The sequence below is a fragment of the Canis lupus genome, chromosome 13, assembly GCF_003254725.2.
Source record: "Canis lupus dingo isolate Sandy chromosome 13, ASM325472v2, whole genome shotgun sequence".
In the NCBI taxonomy this organism is placed as follows: domain Eukaryota; kingdom Metazoa; phylum Chordata; class Mammalia; order Carnivora; family Canidae; genus Canis; species Canis lupus.
The window spans coordinates 50719853-50737978 of NC_064255.1; the positions used below are offsets into that span (position 1 = coordinate 50719853).

Below are 18126 nucleotides of genomic sequence, written 5' to 3' on the forward strand. Positions count from 1 at the left end.
ATCCCACCATTTATAGCAGTGATGTCCATGATATGGAAAGACCCCAGATGTCCATCATAGGTGAATGGATAAATAAGATATGGTTTGTATATATACCATCAAAAAGAACAAAATCTTGCCATTTGCAATGATGAGGATAGAATTAATAATGCTAAGTGAAATAAGTCAAAGACAAATACCATATGATTTCATTTATATGTGGAATATAAGAAACAAAACAGATAAACATAGGGAAAGGTAGGAAAAAATAAAATAATATGAAAGTAGAGAGGGTGGCAAACCATAAAAGATGCTGAACTCTTGGAAATAAACTGAGGGTTCCTGGAAAGGAGGTTCATGGGAGGAATGAGGTAATTGGGTGATGGGCATTAACAAGGACACTTGATGAAATGAGCACTGACTGGGTGCTATATGAAACGGATGAATCACTAAATTCTATCCCTGAAATTAATAATATGGGATATGTTAACTAAATTAAATTTAAATAAAGAACTAAAAAAAAAAATAGCAGGTCTTTAAGTTTCCTATTGGCTATAAAACTCCATGAGGACTTAGGTTCTTGAAAGATAAAATGTCTTGAATATCAGGAGAAAACAATTTTTGGGTTAGTTAAGTCAATTTATTTAAATAGGTGGCAAAATAGAAAGCAGGAATTACGTTGGAAGTTATAACTCACTTCTACTACACCTGGCAATGACAATTCATGTTTCTTGAATCTACTCTCTGTTTCTTGATCCACCTTCTGAGCCATATTTCCTTTTCATGAAAGTTAGTATGTGTTTGCCACGGCACAATTTCCTCCATCTACTTCCTGCAAGTAGAATTTTGGATGACTAAAGGACTATTTCATTTTGTACTGCTTCTGTTTCTTTCAGTTCAAGCTGGCACCTTGCTGAATATGGAAATCTTCAGACTTTGTAGATCTCCCATGAATCTTATTTGTGTCCACACCGTTTGACAAAAAAGTGCCAGTAGATTTTTTTTTTGACTAAGCCCTTTTCTAACTTATATTTCTCTTAAGGAATAATGTCCTTATAATTCTTAGAAGCCCATTTTTTTTTAAATTGAGAGAATCTGTGAACTGTACTCTCTAAAATCTTTTAAGAGTCTTTTGTCTGACTGAACAATACTTGCAGGTACCACTTTTGCTCTTTCTAAGGTCTTAACAAAGGATTTTGTAGTCATACTACCAGCTTCATTTTTTAGACCATACTATTGTATTAATTATACATTGCTTAATAACAAATCACCCAAAAATTCAGTTACTTAAAACAAGCATTTATCTTCTCATGAAGTTTCAGAAAATCAGAATCCTAGGGGTTGCTTTGATGGGTGGATCTGTTCAGATTGTCTTATGAGATTACAGTTAAACTGTCAATTGGGTAGCAGCTGTCTAAGAGTTGAAGGATCCACATCCAGGCTCACGACCATGGAAGGAGGCAGAGGCTTTAATTTCCTGCTTTTTTTGTAGGCCTCTTCATGCAGCGGACTCCTCCTCCCAAAATGAATGACAGAGAGAGAGAGAGAGAGAGAGAGAGAGAGAAAATAAGATCCCACACATCCTCTTATGGTCTAGTCTTAGAGTCAGCAACCATTAATTCTGTTTCATTTTATTAGTTAGAAGGGAGTCTCTAAATCCAGCCAACACTCAACACAAGGGCATGGATATCAGGAGTCATCTTGAAGGTGGATTATCACAATACATTTCATCAGTTTTGGGTAATTCTTGGGCAGTACTATCTCAAGTTTTACTTTTGCTCATTATTACCTTTATCTTTTCATGCAAATTCAAATACACATATCTTTCCATCCTTTCCCTTTTCTCTTTTTTCATCTTCTTCTCTTGCTTTGCTTCAATCTCTATTAATGTTACTGATGTGTATTCTAATTTCAATTTGTTTTCCTTCTGCCGTGTTAAACCTACCTGTTGTAACATTAGTGTGAACTATTGCATTTTTTAGTTTGAGGATTAACCTTTTGCTATTTTTATTTATTCCTGGGTTTTGTGAAATTCTTAATTTTTAAATTTTCTTTTAATAAACATGCTAATCCTTGGGATTTAAAAAATTAAATATCTGTTTTTTTCTACTTGTCCATTTTTAAAATTTTTGACATTTTAATTTTGTTTCCTTATATGATGTATAAGTTTTACTTTATATGCTGAACATTGTATATGAAAAATAAAAAAGTCTGCATGAGGGTATCTTCCCCCAGAAGGAATTTATTTTTCTTCTAGTAAATAAAGCATGGGCATATCACCTGCCCAGGTAATGCTGGTAATTTTCCAATTTGCCTTTTTCCTAGCAGATATCACTTCTAAGGCTGAAGTGAAAGTTTGGCATATTTACTCAGCCCCCTCATACTTGAAAGCTTCTAAACTCCAATTTTCATCAACCCAGTATGATAAAGTTGCTAAAATCTTTGGTTTCTCTTTCTCTGCACCTTGACCCATAGAGTTAAAACTTTGTGTTGTTGTTGTTAAACCTTGGTGTCAATTTTTGTCTCTTCAGCCCAAAGAGATTGCTACAAACTCTAGACCACTGCTGTATGTTTTTGCTCTTTGCCTCTGAACATTCAGTAAATAATCAAATGTCAAGCCTGGGAATGAGAGGAAAGTTAGCATCCACATCAATATATTTCTTTTCCTTCAGAATCTTTATTTCCCAAATACTGCTTACTGTGTTTAAAATACGATGCCTTCAAACACTGTTTTTATATTTTAACCATATTTTATAGTTAAGTTAGCTGGAGATTTACTCTCAAGTTATTTCATCTTTTCCAGAACAGAAGTCATTTCAAGTTTGTACAACAAATATGCATATTTAATACACAGATATATGGTTTTAGTTTTTTCCCTAACCTATAATCAATTCTTAAAAATGTTATGAGTGTAGAAGGCTGGGTATGGCTATGGTTCTCTAAAATATACTGGGAGCTAGATGATACATATATTAATTGGAGACAGCATCATGATACAGTCTGGATAAGGATAGAAGAAATTTTTTTCTGGTGTTAGAAATGAGTTCTTTTGATACTTGCCATATCAGTTGACTTCAAGTCCAAGCTCCTGAAGCAGTATAATAAGGCCACAAAATAGCAGATTAAATTCTGTTACCTTAAAGAAGATTTTGCTTAGAACTACCAAAACCCAGAGGAAAAAATTATATTTCATTGGGATTAATGGATTATGTCTATTGAATGCAAAAAGTTAAAACTACATTATATCTACTGTTGTGAACACTCCAGCCAAGAGAGGCTGTCTTTATATTTATAGATTCTTGCTTTGAACTGCATATAACTTTCTCAAACGTCTCTTTGGCAGTGAAACTTTCTGTGATTTCCTAAAAATAATCTTATTTTCGGGTTCGACTTTTTTCAGTAGAAAAGTTTATACCATTTTATATTTCTTATATAACCAAAAACTAATGTGATAATATAATAGTGCTTAAAGAATAAGGGTAGAATGTGTCAGAAAATGGCAGCTGTCCTTTAAGAAAATATTACAATATTTAAATTTTTTACACTGCAGATCCCATTTTCTATTGCAATAATTATAATGCCAACTCATCTTTTTAAGATTAATGATTAGATTTAAAATTTATTATCACACTTAACTGAAACTCTAGTCTCTTTCCACAAAACTCCAAAAAAATCTAAATATTTTAACATGTCCTACAAAGCCATATGACCTGAATTGCCATTATGCAACATTATGAATTATCAACTTTTTCCACCTCATCTTCTACCTCTCCATATCGCTTACCTTTACTTAACCACTGGACCAATACTGTCCCTTCAAATTGTCAACTGATACTCGCCTGAAGGACTTTGTCCTTATTCTCTTAAATTGAAGTACTCTTCTTACATTTTAGATTTTTATATGACTTTTTCCTTTGTTTCACTTAAGGTTTTCCTCAGTTTTTATATTTTCATTTGCCTTCCTTTGTCATCCTAACAAAATAGCATTGCCATCTCTGCCTCGTCATTTTTTATCCCCATTCCCAGATTACTTTCTTTGAATAACTTTGAATATTATATATTTGTTGTTTTACTTGACAGTGTTTGTTTCACCCACTAAAGTATAGGTTTCATAAAAAAAATTGTATTATAAATATTAGTGCCTAAAAGAAGAATAAGTAGTGGATATTCATTATTGACTAAAGGACTCCCAGCTCCCTCATTCACACATATAAGTAGAAAAAGACAAGACATAACTAGTAAAACAATATTATTTATAGAATTAATCATCTAAGAAAGATTTCATGTTTCTATTGGTTGTGTGTCCATAACTTATTTGAGAAACAAGCTGATACTTTGATCCCATCTTTAGAGATGTTTATAATCTCTGGATGGGGAATCATAGCATTTGGATCCTAGTTATGTACTATAGTTTATAGGTAGGTATATGTTCCCTGGAGGGTGAGAGATATGGGTTCAATTCCCAGGTTTGACTTTTATGACTTCAGTGCTATTGGGTAAATTGCTCTCAGTACCTCAGTTTCTCATCTGTATAATCAAAATTATGATAGTTATACTTCATTAAATTAGATAAACTGTGTATGTGGCCTGAAACAGAATGGCTAAACCATAAAATGTACTTATTATTTTTACTATCAGTTTTGTTTCATGAGATATAGTCTATGAGTGACCACGTAAGTCTCAGAAGCTCACTTTCTCATCTTCAAAGTAGAGCATTAACAAAATTTTCAAATATTTTCTTCTTTGGTGGTAGAGCATAGTTAGTAGTTGCTCTCACCATTTAGAGTCTCCCAACACTGAAAAACAATTATTAAGAGTTCTCTTTTCCAAAGTAAGCAAACAATCTCAAGTCTTTAACCCTCAGGGCTAACATTTTTCATTTTATTCTGAGTCAGACCCTGGCCTCATGAAGAGGACAAGAGCTGGTTCTGCTGTTATTGATGAATACAATCAAACACACAATTCCCAAATTACTATGTCTTCTTTGCCTTGTGGATGGGCTAAGGTAAATACGGGCAGACTAGTCTTTAATTTGTTTTATTTAACCATGGTTCATGGAGTCATCAAAATTGACATCTCTCTTTTTTTAAGATTTTATTTATTCATTAGACACACACACACACAGAGACAGAGAGAGACACAGAGAGAGAGAGAGAGAGGCAGAGACACAAGCAGAGAAAGAAGCAGGCTCCATGCAGGGAGTCTGACGTGGGACTCGATCCTGGGTCTCCAGGATCACGCACTGGGCTGAAGGCGGCACTAAACAGCTGAGCCACCTGGGCTGCCCCTTGACATCTCTTTTGAATTTTCATCATATTCTCTGGCCGAGGTCAGATTACATTTATAATTATATGAGTTTGGAGGTTTTCAAGTACATTTAAAGAAAAAAAAATATACCTCAACTAGTTTAAAAAAGGATTTTATTGGCTTACTTACCTTAAAAAGTTCAGAAGTAAACAATATTAGACCCTCTAGGACTTCATGTCTGTAGCTTCACTGAGCTTATAATGGTGTCAATTTTTACACTAGAATTCTAGATTCTCCTATTAGGATAGAAACATCACTAAAGCATGTTCAGACCATACATTTTTACATTTCCCAATCCAGGATAAAATAGAACGTATCTCTTGCTATCTCTTCAGATCTTGGAGATTACTTATTTCCATTGAGTTGAATCAATTTTTATTGGCTAGGGACGTTTGTTTCAGGCAATCAACCCCACTCAAGCCCTGTAGCCAAGAAAGGGAAGATAAAAAAATGTTGATGGAGGAAAGAGAATTGGAACTTAAGAGGCAATCAACAAATGTCTACCACCCTCTTAAGATAGACAGAAAGCCTATCTGGTAAATACCACCAAGAATGCACCTGCAGTCAAAGTTAGGATTATTAAATTATTAAATTTCTGCAGCAAGGAAAAGCACTTTCAATGGGGAACAATGGCCAGATAAATAAAAAGGATGGGCTTTTAATAGGGCTTGTTTGTACCTAATAACTGTTTCCTTTTTTAAAGATTATTTATTATTTATTTATTCATGAGAGACACAGAGAGAGAGAGAGGCAAGTACATAGGCAGAGGGAGAAGCAGGCTCCATGCAGGAAGCCCAACATGGGACTCGATCCCAGGACTCCAGGATCATGCCCTGGGCTGAAGGCGGCACTAAACCGCTGAGCCACCTGGGCTGCTCCTAACAGCTGTTTCTAAGGAGCAATTAGAGAAACATGAAACAGCTCTGAATTGTTTATCACTGTAGTCTTATCCAGGAGGCAGGAGAAACAAAGCAGAGCTAAGGAAGTCACTGGTAAGGAAATAATTGCTCAAATTATGTGGCCTTGCCCACATCTACTTGGAAATATTCTTTTAGAATATTAAAATTCTGTATAGTCTGATTACCAGCAGCACTAATAGTAAGACTTTGGGTTCTGTTTCTTCAGCAACTACAAAGTTAAGATAAGTGAGGAATGCTGTGAAAATAATAATTTAAAAAAAATCAAGAAAGTGAACCTCCAAAATTACTTTTATCTGAAAAACTGAGGTTGGAAATTGAGGCTACTTCAGTAGGTCAAAGTGACCCCAATTGTTCAGATCCTTTGAGCAAAGGCAAATGTTCCATTGTTGCTGATTCAATTTTTAACAGTACTGTTTCTCACAGCTGAGTGTTTTAATCAAGATTTCTTACCACCTTGACTTTGAAGTTAATTAATAAAATATATCTTTATATATGCAAAATAAATAACTACACTCCTCTTTTAAAGGGATTTTTAGTGAAGTTTCCATTTCACAGAAAAATTGAGGGAAGATGTAGAGATTCCCCATCTACTTTCTGCCCACACATGCACAGCCCCCCTCAATATCAACATCTCCCAATTAGAGTGTCAGTTGTTACAATTGGTCTATCTACACTGACACATCATAATCATTTCAAGTCTATAGTTTCCATGAAATTTCGCTCTTGGTGTTGTACATTGTATGTGTTTGGACAAACGTGTAATAATATGTATCTACCATTATAGTATTATACAGAATATTTTAACTGCTCTAAATACCCCTGTGTTTTGACTATTCACCCCTATTACTACTCCCAATTCCTGGGAACCACGGATCACTGACAATGAAAACACTGTCATTCTAGTTTTACTTTTTATATAATGTCATATAGTTGGAATTACAAAGTATGCAGCTTTTTCAGATTGGTTTCTTTTGATTAGTAATATGCATGCAAAGTTTCTCCATGACTTTTCATGGCCGATAACCCATTTCTCTTTAGCAATGAATACTATTCTGTGGTCTGGATGTACCACAATTTATCCATTCACCTGCTAAAGGACATCTTAGTTGTTCCTACGTTTTAGCAATGACAAATAAAGCTGCTGTAAACATTCATGTGCAAACTTTTGTGTAGACCTAAATTATCAGTTCTTTTGGGTCAATACCACAGAGCTCAATTGCTGGATCATATGGTTAGAGTGTGTCTAACTTCATTAAAAAAAAAAAAAAAAAAAAAAACACATTAAATTGTCTTCCCAACTGGTGGTATCATTTTGTATGCCTGTTAAAAGTGAATGAGTTACAGTTGCTCCACGTCCTCACCAGCATTTAGTGTTGTCAGTTTCAGATTTTGGCTATTAGAATAGATGTGTAGTGGCATTTTGTTGTTGTTTTAGTTTTCATTGTCTTGATGAGAAATTATTCTATGTATCTTTTCATATACTTATTTGCCATCTGTACATATTTGGTGAATCATTTGTTAAGGTCTTTGGCTCATTTTCTAATTGGATTTTTTGTTTCTTATTGTTGAATTTTAATAGTTCTTTGTATATTTTGGGTAACAGTCCTTTATCTGGTGTGTCTTTTGACTGAGGCTGAGGCTCATATTCTCATTGTCTTGACACTGTCTTTCACAGAGCAGAAGTTTTTAATTTTAATGAAGTTCAGCTTTTCAATTGTTTCTTTCATGGGTCGTGCCTTTTTTTGTTGCATCTAAAAAATCATCACTATACACAAACTTATCTAGGTTTTTTTGTCATATTTTAGGAGTTTTTAATAGTGTGATTCTTGTCTCACAAAATGAGTTAGGAATTGTTCCCCTGCTTCTATTCTCTGAAAGACATTATAGAGAATTGGTATAATTTCTTTCTTAAATGTTTAGTAGAATTCACCAGTGACCCTATGTGGGCCTGATGCTATTTGTTTTGGGAAGTTATTAATTATTGACTCAATTTCTTCAATAGACATAGGCCTGTTCAGATGACCTATTCTGTGAATTTTGGCAGCTTGTGTAGTTCAAGGGATTGGTCTATTTCATCTAGGTTACCAAATTTGTTGTGTCGAGCTGCTCATATAACTGCTACATTTTTAATCTACAATTTTATTTTAATTTTTAATCAGATAAAAACTACTAACATTATTAAATGAGTATGATCATTTCTATAATAAGCAAGATTAAAGAGTCATGCCAGAAAATAACCAATCAAATAAACAAATGACATTCTCTAACTTATTGTTGAGTATATATCCTGTAAAATACTCATGAAAGCTCTTAAATTAACTTTGTAAATATCTGTGGTAAAAAAAGGGGTTTTCCATTTTTTGTTCTGTTTTCTTTCCTTTTGTTTTATTTATTTTTGTTTGTTTGCCATAGATTCTTACATCTAAAAATTAACATTAGTGAGTTTTTATTCTGTCCCAATAATTTTTCAGATAAGAGATGAGAAATGCATATTGGTAAGGTTTTTTGCTCATGTTCACAAACTAATTAGTGCCAGAGTTAGGAGTAGAAGAGAAATATGGAGCTCTTTTTACCACAGTGCACTCTTATCAGCTAAGTGGCAGCAGTTAGGAAAGATCTATGCAGGAAGGTGCATGCCATATTGGCTCTAGTTATAAGAACTTGCTGGACAGAAATTCCTTCCCTTGAATAATCAATCATTTTCTTCCATGAGTTTACTATCTGTGTGCCATTCATCTGGACAGTATAATTATTGGTGAAATCATTTCAACTGCCATTGGAAAACTCGCTCTTATTATTATTTTAGTAGGAAAATTTTACCTATAGCTTTTGCCATCTAATAATTCTTAAACTTCCTTGGTATGGACTAGAATGTGGGAGCTTATCTAATTTAGGGCCTTGAAAATTCTATAGTATTTTTTTTTTTTTTTTTTTTTTTAGTATTTGAATTGTAGGGAATAATCTTTGGGAAATCAGGAAAGTTGAGAAGTCAATTTTACTGCAGAGGGTTGAGCTCTCTCTATATGGATAATGTATATATAAATTAAATAGCTACATGCATCATAGGATTATTTTCATTTTTTGTAATATATTTTAGTAATATCACTATTGAATTGTAAAGCATTGCATTTTGAATAAGTCACATTAGTTGTCACAGTGACAATTCAGAATTGAATAAAGAGTTGATCCTTAGCATCTGACACTCTTCCTAGAAATATTCATGGTCTTATATGTTAAGGTTGATTCTTCTGCCTGAGATTGTCATTTTTTAAAAGTGATTGGTGAACATATCTGTCTTTCTTTGATAGGTAACATGAAGGTTTTAGGACTTCAAAGAAGTTTTATTTTCTAAAATAAAGAAATTGTCATAGTCCATAGTTTTTTGCTTTGCCTTTTTTATTTACCCTGGCTGTTTTTCTAAAAAACTAATTTTTATCTTTTTTTCAAGAAGTCTATGATGTAATGAAAATCAATATTCTCTTTATCCATAGATGTGAGACTCAATATCAAACACGCATAAGAAGGTATATTAGCTTATATTTAGAAAATTAATACATGTTATTTATTTTAGCCCACTTGTATTTATTGATGACTGCTATGCTAACACCCTTTCCCTTTCTCCCAATCACCCTAAGTATACCATTGATATTTTGTGAAAAACTTCAATAATTCATTCAAGAATATATTGTTTGATAATTACAGATATTCATTAAAAGACATTCTCCTTGTTCGAGGGACTGAAGGCTGGCCTTACACAAAACAGAAGTAGGGCATAGTTGGGACAACTTTATTCACATGAAAACAACAGTGTGGCAATTTCCTGTAAAAGTGCTTTGCCTTAATTGGCATTTATAACCTGACCCTGAAAACAGACAAGTATGAGATAATGTTCCATATAAGAGCAGATGATTGGAACAGAAAAAAAAAAAAAAAAAAAAAAAAAGATTTCTGCCATCAAGAAAGAAAAGCTAGTAGGCTATCTTCTTAACTAGGATGATTTGGAAAATAAAATCTCATTATGTATATAGAAAGGAAAAGGAAGATATTTGCCTTCCCAGCTGGAACTGACTCTTCACTCTGTCTAGCTCTTTTCAAACCATTTACTTTCACTTCTTCAACAGACACTTTTGAGCATCCTTTGTGTCAGGCAGTATTCTAGACTCTAGAGTCATATAATAGCAATTAATTAGAGCAAACCAAGTCCTTGACTTTAGGGAGCTTACTTTCTTTTCTTTTTTTTTTAAAGATTTTATTTATTTATTCATGAGACACAGAAAAAGAGAGAGGGAGAGAGAGGCAGAGACACAGGCAGAGGGAGAAGCAGGCTCCATGCAGGGAGCCCAATGTGGGACTCGATCCCAGGACTTCAGGATCACGCCCTGGGCCGAAGCCAGATGCTTAACCGCTGAGCCACCCGGGTTGCCCAGGAGCTTACTTTCTAGTGAGGAGAGACAGGCATACACAAATAAGGAAATAAATAAATACATAACATTCCAAATAAAATAAAATAGAAATTGGGAGTTGGAGACATTGATTCAACATGTATTTATTTTGTAACTTTTGTGTGCAAATGTAATCTTACTTCTTAGAAATGCAAAGAGAGGGCACCTGGGTGGCTCAGTTGGTTGAGCATCTGCCTTAGGCTCAGGTAGTGATCTAGGAGTCCCGGGATAGGGCACTGTATCCCAGCATCCGGCTCCCTTGCTCAGTGGGGAGTCTGCTTCTCCTCTCCTTCTGTCTGCCATTCCCCCTGCTTGTTCTCTCTCTGTCTCTTGCTTTCAAATAAATAAATAAATTCTTAAAACAAGAAAAGAAATTCAAAGAGAAGTGTTCCACCCTTGGGAGTTCACAATGGGAAACAGATAAATAAACAGGTAAAATTAAAAAAAAAAAAAAGTAGGAGAGCAAAAATGCAATAAAGAAACATTACATTCTGCCTCCATATTTTTTTCCTAGGATTATGGTGATTGGGAAGATGGTTTTAGAGTAAACCTGTTAAAGAAACTTGTAATTAGAAGAACTATGAGTTTTCTATAGACCAGCATGGTCCAACAGAAATATAACATGAGCCAGAAACAAAAGCCACATATGCAGTTTTAAATTTTGTAGTTACCTGATATAAAGTGAAATGAATTTTAATAAAATATTTAATTCAATATGTTCAAAATATAACTTCAACATTTAATTACTATAACATTATTAATGAAATTTATACTCTCTTTTCCAAACCAAGTCTTCAAAATCTACTATGTATTTCCATTTAAGCATAACTCATTTTGGACTAATAATATGACAATTGCTCAATAGCTCATCGCTACCATATTATACAGCACATCTAGAGATGATTTCCTCTCAGTTTACCCCTCCTGTCCTCTGCGGTTATTATTTTGGAAATAAATACATATAGAGATTTTAACAAAGTCAGAGTATTGACTTTCTAGCTTGTTTTTATTACTGCAGCTGGCAATATGAGGGGCTTTTCTGCTTACTATGTTAAACATTTGGGTAATATCTCAAATAAGTTACAAAGAAGTAGGCATTTTTATGTGGAGAAAAATGGAGCTATATTTGAATAAAATAAATTTAATTTCTGAGTATTTTTTCTCTGCTAAATCACTATGAAATTGTTATTTTAAGAGGCAACGAAAGCTTGGTTTTGTTTATTTCACTTTTTTTTTTTTTTTGGTCCTGTAACAATGAGAATATGAAGGTCAAGCTCAAGTGTTTTGAGATATTCTGAAATTGTAAAGCACAATGTAAAAGACAAGAAACTGTATTTCTCCTGGTTCCTCATTGAATTACATAGTGACTAAGAACTGCCAACTTGCTGACTATATATATTTTTAAGTCCAAAAGGCAAAAGGTGAGTATTCACCATTGACCTGCTTGTCAAAAACAGTGAACAATTTTTCTAGATGCTGACAGCTTATATGATTTTTTTACATGCTTTGTCCTTACAGCCTTCTCTCTCAGGTGTTTTCTATCTGTGCCTTTCTAGACCATTCGTTCAGATGATAGCTGAATTTACATACTCAGTAATCTATAAGAAGATTTAATTTAGTTAATCTGGGACTGATTTACAGCCTATAATCTTGAAAGTGTTAGATGTCATAATACAGTATCAATAAACTACAACATGTAAAAAAAAACTATCTAGTTTAATATTATATTTATGGGTTATTAGGCATTCTGACCCTCTACATAAATATGAAAAGACTAATGCTGAAATATCCTCTAAATCTAAGTACATTATTCTTATAGGATTAAAATTAGAAAGTTATTATTCCATATACATAATTTGATCAGAAAGTGGGGAAAAAAGTATATTCTTCTTCACTACAGTAACTTATGGCTAGCTTCTATTTTTAACTGTGTCTAACTGAATAATTTAGTTCGTAGTAAAATAAAGAAATATTCATGCTATTATACTGTACCCCTGTCTTTGTTTCAGGTCAACTGATATTGAAGCATTGATCTTTTCTAGGCTGTAGTTTTCTCCTCATTCATAAAATTTGAGGACACTGCTATGTTCACCCAGTAAATAAACTGAAAATGCAGCCATCATATATAGATAACAGAATGCATCATGAAATCTTTAACTTTTCTTTTCATTGATTTATGTTGGTGGTAGAGGGTGGTGGTGGATATTCAAATCTCTCAAAGGATTTTAACATTCCTGAATATATTTACTTCTATTCGTATCATATTGGTGTGGTTTACTCAAATTATTTTTTTTAATTTTTAATTTATTTATGATAGTCACACAGAGAGAGAGAGAGAGGCAGAGACACAGGCAGAGGGAGAAGCAGGCTCCATGCACCGGGAGCCCGATGTGGGATTTGATCCTGGGTCTCCAGGATCACGCCCTGGGCCAAAGGGCAGGCGCTAAACCGCTGCGCCACCCAGGGACCCTACTCAAATTATTAACTTAGAAAAAAATCTGCCAGTTACTCTAGATTTCTTCATTTCTTGGCATAAAATACAAAATGTTAAAGATTTTATTAAAGACAATTTTATTTTATTTATTTTTTAAAGAATTTATTTATTCATGAGAGACACAGAGAGAGAGAGAGAGAGAGGCAGAGACACAGGCAGAGGCAGAAGCAGGTTCCATGCAGGGAGCCCGACATGGGACTCGATCCCAGGACTCCAGGATTACACCCTGGGCCAAAGACAGGCACTAAACTGCCAAGCCACCCAGGGATCCCCCACAATTTTATTTTTTAAGACATTATTTTAAGCTGAGGGGTGACCAACTGAGTTTACTAATGAGATATTTTAAGACTGATTATCAAGTTACTGAACATATCTGTAAATGTCATTTTATTTGTTTCCTGAGACTAAAGATTTGTGACTTAAATCTTTTTTTGGTAGTAGAATCCACAGGTATTTACAATGTCAATATTTGTCCTTTCTGTTTTATTTGCTGTAGCATGCTATTAAAAACTATGTGCAGACTTTTAAAATTTCATTAGACATTTGTAGTTACTCCTTACAAAATTTTTACAAGATAAGGAAAGAATCACTTACAAATAAACAAACAAGCAAACAAACAAACAGACAAGATAAAGTGTCAGCTCTAGAAATCCCAAATGATCTATTCAACATTTAGGGACTATCACAATGGGCCATGTTGATTTATCAGAGATCCAGTGTAGGTAGAGACCAGAGTGCTGAGTAGCCTTCCCTCACAGTCTCATTTTATCCTGTTGCTGCTGGATGGGAGTTGGGACTCAGCTCCTCACCAGGTCCTGCTGGTACCAGGGCAGGGTACATGAAGTGCTGACTAGCCCACCTCTTTACTACCTTACTAAGTGTAGTTGGCAGTTCAGCTCCCTTGCTAGACTTCCACGAAAGTACCCTGGCAGGTGAATAATAACACCATCCGTTTCTGCTGGGCAGAGATTGAAGACCAGCTGTTTAGATTCATTGACATTTTCCTGACAGTAGAATTAGAGCATCGCCTCTTTATGCCTAGTAGGAGATGGGGGATCAATATCTGTGGTGGGCTAATTCTAAAATCATCACCCAAGATGTTTCTCCTTAATACCAATGATGATAAATATGGAGACCCTCTTGCCCATGATTATGCTATGTTCATATCAAAATGGGTTTTGCAGATATAGTTAAGGTTGCTAACCAGTCAACATTGAGTTACTCAGAGGAAATCATCTAGGTGGGTTTAATTTATTTACATTAACCTATTAAAAGCAGAGGTATTTCTCTAGCTAGTAGCAGAATGGGAAGCCAGAAATATGCAAAAAAAAAAAAAAGGTTCTGTACATCTTAACTGACTTTAAAAATGGAAGGCCATGTGTGAGTACTACATAGCAGCCTTTAGGAGCTAAAAGCAACCCTTAACTAGCAGCCAGTAATAATTAAAAGTAGGATGAAGGTGGTTGATTATATGAATAGGAGGCTCAGAGATTTTTCTGCGATAAGATTATGAAGCTCTCTGATTTTGTTTCTTGAGTGGCATCCCTTGGCCACTACCCAACCACTTGCAATATATGAATATCAGGATGCTGATTTTAATGATTGCCTAAGAATGGCCTAGGTTATTGAATCTTTACTAGAAACTAGAGTAATCCAAAAGTCCTGAGTTATTTATTAGTGTAATTTGAAAATAATCACAATTTATTTGCTCTAATTAAATATTTTGATAACAGAATGTGAATGAAAAGAATCACACATAAGAATAATCTGTGGACATTTATCTGGTTTATAGTGGTTATAGAGAATAGGGCTTTGAATAACTTGATTTGTTTCATCACTGAATCAACATATTTTTATATAATTTGTCATTGGAAAACTCTGTTATTGTACAGATTGTTTTAGATATGAGCCTTTATTATTAAGAGTCAGTAATGGGGTGAAAGAGCAAATGCAAAAGAAAGCTTTCCCAGATTTTCCTATATCCATATCTTTGATGATGGGGGCAGTCACCAGTTGTATTAAGAGTACATGGATTTGGAAAAGGAGAGGGACTTCCTACTAAAGGATTCTTGAAGAAGTTGATTTCATGGAAATACAACTAATGCCCATAGGAACAGTTAGGATATCAGAGCGGCTTATTCAGTTTTAAAATCTATTATGGTATAAAAATGAAATACAGACTTCAGTGGAAGAAGCAATAATTTCCTGAATGTTAAAGGAAAACCCTTAATAGCTACATAAAACTAGAAGTAAACTTTGTTTACAAATGCAGCAATATTGTTCTCAATTTCAGTATCGAAATCAATCAAGACTGAAAAGCTAAAGTGTCACTGACGAGCTATTCCCTCATGATTCCTTTTTACTCAAATCACATTGGAGCCTGAGTTGTGTTCAGTGATAGAAGGTAACATTTGCTGAGTGTACTGAGTGACATTTGCAATATGCCCTTATTGAAATCCCAAATAGTATTTATAAAGAAAGTTTCAATCAAAAACATTTTCAACCCATTTACTGATACAAACTATATAATCTTCATTACTTTCCCTGTTTCCTATTATATAGCTTCTTCTAAACTGACTATCACGAAAGGAAGAAAATAATATTTTTTACATAGCAAGAACACAAGATTTCAAGGTGATTTCTACATTGGTGAATATGTATTGTCAGTTAGATTTGCTGTAAACATTTCTGAAATGAATTCAAGACTGCTTTTCAGTATCAGATGAAAAAGCATATGTAAGAATAGAGATTCTATATCTATGTTACTGATGAGGCTTTATTTCCTCCATAGGTATATTACAAATAAAAAAAAGTAAACCTAATAATGAGGCTGAAAAAAATGTTTCCTGAGCACCTACAAAATTCATTATGAGCCTATCATTTCCTTTTCAACGTTAGATGTTTGTATATTGTCACCAAACTTTCAAGTGAAGGCTTTCAAAATACAGGAGAATAAAGGGTGGGGAAATGGAAGTATGTATTGAATATGATGATGTACAACTATATACTTTTCACGATAAGTTCAATTTTTTTTACGTGAAATGGCTGTATTTTTTCTAAGCACAAAGTAAAGAAGAATTGCATAATCATGATATATTTAAAACTATCTTAAAATGAAGATTTTGGGATATAAAGTATATACATTTAAAGTATTAATACATCTTTTAAATTAGTGGAGATTATATTAATGTCTTATTCAGTACTTGTATTAGATGGCTAGCCATTTGAAAAGTAAAATGAAGCTGGATTGAAAAAATAAGTTGGGCTGAATCAAAATTTTAAAGAAAAAAGGCAACTACTAGATAATCATTCAGATTGTGGAAACAAATACACATATTCCAAAAAGAGAGCCTTATACTGAAATAAAATCATCACGAAAATTCTAGAAGATAAACTAAAAAATTTAGTACTGTGAATAAAAGAGAGAAAATGCCAATTTTTATTATGAAAGGAACAACAATAAATCATCAGTAAAAAGGAACACCCCAAATAAAATGAGAGCAAAAAAAAATGAACTACAAAACAAATGATTAATTTCACTTATAATAAAGTTAAAATAGAGTTTAAAAAGTACATGTCTATTTGTCTATCCACTTATCTATATTTCTTTATATCAGAATATATGTTCACATTCTACCAAAAAATATGAAACGGAGTTTTTTCTTCATTTCAACAATAGTGTTAATTATATGTGTCTGTCTTATATTGTTGGCAGGGAGAAAGAAAGCCTCTATCTTTTACTGTTGGTGGAATGTGAACTGAGTTGCTACATCATTTTGGAGGATGTTTTATTAATTGCTAAGCATTATATGTTCTTTGCCACACTCTCATCCTTAGAAATTAATATCACAAACACATTCATATCAATGGGACAATATAGGCTTCCATATAGAAGAGTTTAAATTTATTGCATCATGGTTTGTGCTTTTTCTCTTCAGTAGATTAATAAATGAAGTATGACCTACTCATATGACTGTATCTTTTTGTGGCAACAACAAAAAACTGAAAAATGGATGTTTACAATTTAATGTAAAGCAAATTAAAACATTGTAAAATATTAAGTGTATTATTATTTTTAATGTAATGAAATATACAATAATAATATGATTTATTATCATACAAACATATAAAACGAATTAATCTTGTTTAGTTATTTATTTCATAACTATTTTGAGAACCTACTTGGTGCAGTCACAAGGTTCTTTTTCTTTTTTATTATATTATGCAATCACATGATTTTTAATTACTGTGTAATAGTTGGTATGCAAATAGTCAATATACATATATTTATATAGTGAAAAAAAATACAGTAAAATGAATACCCATCAGTCTACAATCTAACTTAACTGGAACTTTGCCAATAGCATTGCATTATCTTCTGTGCTTCTCCAAATTACCATCCAAAGCTTCCTTTTATTTTTACTTTTATCCCAGTTTGTGTTTATCAATCTTTTCTTTTTCATTTTAATGGTTCTTGAAGTACACATTCATACAGAAAACAATAAAGATTAAATGATCAGTTTCATGAATTTTCACACACACACACACACACACAAAACAAACAAAATAAAGCAAAACATTAAAAAAAAATAACACCTAGATGGAGAAACAGAACCTTACTAGTATCTAAGAAGCTTCTCATTCCCCTCCTTTCAGTCAAATCTTTCTTTGAAAGGTAATCATTAGCCTATCCTCTTACATCCTGAATTATTCTTACCTGTATTTGAACTTTATATAAACAGAAGCATTTCATAAACAGCATTTTGTTTCTTTTGTTCAATATAATGTTCCAAGATTTATCTGTGTTGTTCAATAAGGCAATCATTCATTTATTCTCATTGTTTGATAGTATTCCATTATTCCATAATATGAATATGCAGAATTTTACATACATATTATACTTTAGCTATTACATATAGTTAAAATTAACATTTATAAATATATATATATATATATATATATATATACATACACACATAAATAC

General features: G+C 33.2%; 1 long non-coding RNA gene across 4 annotated transcripts; it reads left to right on the top strand.

Annotated features, from left to right (window-relative positions):
• Positions 1-1385: 1385 nt before the first annotated feature.
• Positions 1386-17171, top strand: LOC112652335 (uncharacterized). 4 transcript variants are annotated; one of them, XR_003131373.3, is made up of 5 exons: positions 1386-1719; positions 4875-4984; positions 11908-12069; positions 15436-15546; positions 15705-17171. It is a non-coding gene; the product is annotated as an uncharacterized LOC112652335 (long non-coding RNA). The 4 variants fall into 4 exon arrangements; XR_003131374.3 differs by having other exon boundaries at positions 1402-1686; XR_007401815.1 differs by lacking the exon at positions 15436-15546 and having other exon boundaries at positions 1402-1719.
• The last annotated feature ends 955 nt before the right edge of the window (positions 17172-18126 follow it).